The sequence below is a fragment of the Limulus polyphemus genome, unplaced genomic scaffold (assembly GCF_000517525.1).
Source record: "Limulus polyphemus unplaced genomic scaffold, Limulus_polyphemus-2.1.2 Scaffold3907, whole genome shotgun sequence".
NCBI classification, from domain to species: Eukaryota; Metazoa; Arthropoda; class Merostomata; order Xiphosura; family Limulidae; genus Limulus; species Limulus polyphemus.
In genome coordinates this window covers 46,138-52,062 of record NW_013669517.1, presented here as the reverse complement: position 1 = coordinate 52,062, position 5,925 = coordinate 46,138, and positions in this window count along the sequence as shown.

The following is a 5,925-nucleotide window of genomic DNA, read 5'->3' as shown; positions in this document are numbered from 1 at the left end:
AGAAGAGTATAGAGATATATTTGTAGGAGAAAATGACTCTAATGGTTGTACAAACAAAGTTAAACATAAGATAGTGTTAAATATAGCACAGAGACCTTATAGAGTGGCCAAAAACACAGGGTTGAATTAAAAGAATGTGTAAGAGAGATACTTGAACAAGGTGTAATAGAGGATAGTAGTAGTCTGTACGCATCTCCAGTTGTATTAGTTCCTAAAAAGGATGGAAAATAAGGTTCTGTGTGGATTTTCGTAAAGTGAACGGAGTAACAGTCAAAGACCTTTACCTGTTACCTAATATCCAAGAAACCTTAGATAGGTTAGGTAAAAGTAAATACTTTTCATCTATGGATTTACAAAGTGGATATTGGCAGGTAGAGATAGAAAAGGAAGATAAAGCTAAAACGGCCTTTGTATTACCTTTAGGTAAATACCAGTTTAACAGAATGCCATTTGGCTTATGCAATGCCCCATCAACATTCCAGAGATTAATGGATGTTGTACAGTCAGGCTTGCAAGATTCTGAATGTTTTTGTTATTTAGACGATGTTATAGTGTTCGCTGCAAGTTTTGAAGAACACTTAGAGAGGTTAAGGCATGTATTCGATAGATTAAGAAGAGCAAACTTAAAGCTTAAACCAAGTAAATGTCAGTTTTTGAGAAATGAAGTGGAATACTTGGGTCATATAGTGACTGCAGATGGTGTAGAGCTATACACTAGAAAGTTAGAAGTCTGTAGAAACTATCCAGTACCTAAAACAATAAAAGATATTCGTGCATTTTTAGGATTTGTAGGATGCTATAGAAGATTTATACTACATTTTGCTTTATTAGCAAAACCTCTAACTGAGTTAACTAAGAAAGAAACAAAATTTCAGTGGACAGATAAAAGACAGGAAGCATTCGAAAAACTGAGAGAAGCTTTATTAGAAGCACCAATCCTAAGCTACCCAGATTTTAGTAAAGAATTTATCTTAAGCACAGATGCTTCAGGTTTCGCTATTGGAGCAGTATTATCACAGTTAGACGAAAACGGTAAAGAACACCCTATAGCTTATCAGAGTAGACAGTTAGGAAAAGCTGAAGTAAATTACTCAGTTACAGAACAAGAGTGCTTGGCTGTAGTACATGGTTTTAAAACCTACCATTGTTGTTTATACGGCAGAAAGTTTACCATTGTTACAGATCATGCACCGTTAAAATGGTTAATGACTTTAAAAGACCCTTCCTTTAGATTAGCTAGATGGTCTTTATTACTACAAGATTATGACTTTGAAATAATACATAGACCAGGTAAAAAACATTCTAAGGTAGATGCTTTAAGTAAAATCAGAGTAGAAAATAACGAAACTGTAGAAAAACAAATGATCAATCAGATAAAAGAAGTACAATGTGAACATGAAACGAATTAGAAGTAATTTGGGACACAGATCATGTAATTAATGAGCAAAAGAAAGATCCAGAAAATAATGACTTATGCAATAAGGTAACACAAGGAGAAGAAACAGAATACTTGTTAGATACCGACATTTTATGTACAAAAATTAAGGACAGTAGGTCTTTACAAATAGTTGTACCAGTTAAACTGAGAACAAAGGTCATGAAAACATACCATGGTGCACCTTTTGTGGCACACTTAGCTTTTGCTAAAACATATAGTAGAATAAGCAGAAGGTTCTTTTGGTTAAATATGCGGAAAGACATTAAGGAGTACTGTGAATCATGCCTAGAATGCCAGAAGCGAAAAATCAACCCCCATTTGAGAAACGCTTCTTTACAGAGAATGCCGAGTTTAACGTTTAACGACACCTTTTCAGCTAGTTGCTATGGTTATATTAGGCCCCTTGACAAACATGGTTAAGAATTCTAACAACCCAACTCTACTGTAAGTATAATCTCTCTCTCTCGTAATCAGCTAGTGTAGAAGTCACAAAAGATAGTAAATGTAGGTAGATAAAGTAACTTGATAGAACTAATGTTTAAAGTGTGTAATGTTTTGGAGAAGTTATTAAATGTTAAATAAATGTTATTCTAAGAGTTCACCATTGGCCTGAGTCTCTATTTCTTTAGTCTAACTGTAAACTTCCTCGAGTTAGCAACTTGTGGCTCCACTCGTCATGACAAATCCTCCAATAAATAAATTTGGTGTAATGAGTAGTTCTAATTGCAACTCTAACAATTAAGCCCACCAGGGTGCTACTCATTACATGAGTTCATGATACCACATGCGAAGTAGGGCTTCCCACTGTTCCAAAATGCTTCTTTTGCAGTTTGTTAACCATTACTTTCCATCAGATTATGATAGTGTTGAGGTCTGATCTGTTGCCTGGCTTGTGTAGTGTCTTGATCCTCTCTTTTGAAGATAGTGTCTTTCACCTGAAGCAATGAATACATGTAGAGTGAATTTATTCTTCATTTTGCATCTACTGCATAGAGTGCACTAATATTACCAACCTATTACCTTTAGTGACATGGAGCTGAGTCATTCTAGAACATGCATTGGTCAGCTTCACCAAATTTATCCTGAAATTGTTGGCTTTAACCGAGACTCAAGGATCACGATGTACTTGTCGGTATTCACAGTGCTTTTCACACCTTGGCCAAAGATGCATACCCATATCACATGATGTTGTGGATGCTTCATAGTGGATGCTTCAAACACATTGGATCAAACTATTCTTCAAACCAATGTCATATAAAGTGTGTCCCATCAGACCCATGCAGGTTGAACATTGATTCATTTCAGAAGATCACATTTATCCACATTGCTTCAGTCCAGTTAGCAAAACCTTTGGCCCTATTGAGCCTTATCTTTCTCATCTTGTTCTCATCTCTTCACCCAGCAGATTACAGTAAACTGGTAAAATATAATTTTATCTAACAATCTGCCTTGTTGAAAATCCCTCTTTATTCAAAGAAGCAATGCCTTAGCCATTGTAGCATCACACTCACGTTCTCACAGATAGGATGATGCAAATAATTTTGTCCACCATTATATATTTAAGTAGAAACCAGAAATTCTTTACAACATGAACTCAAAAGGTCAAAAATTGTGACAAAGAGTGGGAATTTTATTGTGCACTCTACAGTACAAAACCAGAAGGTGAAAATGTGTGATGACTTTAATGTGCACATTGCAACATAAAACCAGAAGTTGAAAAAAATGTGGTGACTTAAGTGTGCAGATTACAACACGAAACCAGAAGATGAAAAGTGTGGTGAATTTTGTGGGCATACTACAACATGAAATCAGAAGGTGAAAAGGTGTGGCAAATTTAGTGTGTACATTACAATATGAAACCAGAAGGTAAAAAACACTGATGACTTTAGATGCACATTACAACATGAAATTGGAAAGTGAAAAGTGAGGTGACTTTAGTGTGCACATTAGAACATGAAACCAGAAGGCGACAATAGTGGGTACTATAGTATGTGCATTGCAAGATGAAACCGGAAGGTGAAAAAGTGTGGTGACTTTAATTCACCCATTACAACATGAAGCATTGGGTTCACACACTTCTATTTTATTTCTAACATTGGTTGGTTGATAGGAAAACAACAGATGAAAGCTACTTACTGATTCACTGATCATGTAGAAGGCAATAGTACTTGTCCTACACAAGTATGCATACTTTTTGTTATTTGACTTTTAGCATAAATAAGGGTAGTCCTTAACTTTGCAGTCTATATATTTTCTTAGCTTAAAACTCAGTCAGTGTAATCAACTTAGATTTACTATGTAATTATCCAAATCGAACATCCCATGATAAAGGCCACCAAGTGGCTCTGTGGAAAGTCTCTGGACTTATGACGTTGAAAATTGTGTTTCAATACCCGTAGTGGGCACAGCCGAAATAGCCCAATGTGGTAGTCTTCAATTTTATAGTGTCGGAATCCTGACCAATTTGTCAGACGTCCGACATCACCATGAGGGTAAATTTTCATATTCATAATTTAATTTCCATTTTTGTGAGGTCATTTTAAATAAAGAAAACATATGAAGCACTAATTATTTGAGACTACCTGGATTAGTAATAATTTGTATATTACCAAAAAGAAACAGGCAACTTCCATTAAATTAAGGAGCAGCGAAAACACAACAATAACAAGGGTTCCATATGTACAATACTTTTATTTCCTTCAACTTCAGCTTTAGTAAATATAGTCTGCAAACAATATCAAAAACTTTTATGATGACTTGTACACAGTCCATCTCGCCAACAGGAATAACTAAGAACAGCAACCTTTGTTGTATATTATGTAAATAATAAGCCTATTAAAAACGTATACTTTTTAAGCACAGTATAATTGCAAAGTGTATTTCATTAAGTGTTTTAATACCATATTTGTGTGTTAAACACGTGACGTATGACAAAAAATTCACATTTTGATGCTCTGACAACAGCTCTAGAGCTGGAGTGGTTGCTCAGTGCCTGATACCAGCTTCTAAGAGAGGGTGATATAATGTGTGCCAGAGCAGTGTTTGGGTGCACTCTGGCAGCACTACACCCCTGAAATAACCCATCGTGTAGATCTGCGATTAGCAACAAACAAACAAAACCATTATGAAGCAGACTTACCTGATACTTTTCACAAAAATCTGTTAATCTGAGAATAATACACTCCAAATGTTACTCAGAAATTTTCAGATTTGGAAACAATTCTGGTTTTACTCTAAAATCAGTAAAATTGTATTTCTGTATGCATTAAGAAAATTTACTGCATCTGACAACATCAGAAAGTGGTCAAAAATTCGTTCCTGTTAGTTCTAAAAGGCAGGAGTCACTGGTGTTTCTGATAAACAGTAACTGTTACAACAAATCATTTCAAGAATGTTGGCCTGTTTCCTCATGATCAGTTCAGCATTTCTAGAGAAAAGGCAATCCTTAAAATTATTGTTGTAACATGTTCTATCGTTTGGCAGATTATTTTGGATTACATGGTAAAATTATGCCAAGTCCACTCTACATAGCAATAGTAAATTTTTTTTTTTTTCAACAATCGTTTGTAACAGCCAATTTCGCTTGTAGGCCTATCTTTAAATACAACATTTCAATATAAACTGGAAGAAGCACGCATAACTTATAAAATTTCCTCGCACAACTAATTGATCAATAAACACTGCTAACTAACTGAATAACACAATATATACAATAACTCTCACTTCTAACAATAAATAATTTTTCTGACACTGAACTCATAAACTCACTGACTACTCATTGATTACTCTTTCATAGATTCTCGTATTTATACTGTACTCTTATTCCTACATATTCCATGAAAGTTCTAGATGATTACATCGTCATCTGCTTCTTTTATAAGACATCTTAATTATAATATTAGAAATATAGTTTACAGCACTACAATGGACACCGCCATTGACACTGTTACGACAGCGGAAGTCAACTGAAACTGGCAGCACGTGTTGAGAGTCTTAGAAGTTTCTAGAACAGGCAGTATTATCGTATATAAGTGTGCTAGACAGAGACGAGGCAGATAGGGAGGCAGAGACGAAGCAGGCAGAGAGAAAGAAAGACAGCGATTACAGTCGGCGGCAACTGAGGATAGCAGACACAGAGATCGGAACTATAGTTTGCGGGGACGGACAATTAAGTCTAAGCTCGATAGAAAGTGAGTGAATTGTTGTGAACTATAGTGTGTGTAACTGTGAAAATTAAATACATTACAATGTTTTATTGAGGAAGAATAAACAAGTTTTATAAAGAAAGGACTTGTATCCTCGAAGAATTAACAAACAAACATACAGAGACATAACAAATTGATGTCAGAAGTGGGATAGAAAAAAATGGAAACAACAAAAGCCATATTCCAGTAAGTGTGGCTGCATCCGTTGATCTACATGTCACAGCATTTAAGTCAACAACAGTGGCAAGAAGTACAAATGGAAAACATTAGTAAATTTAAAAG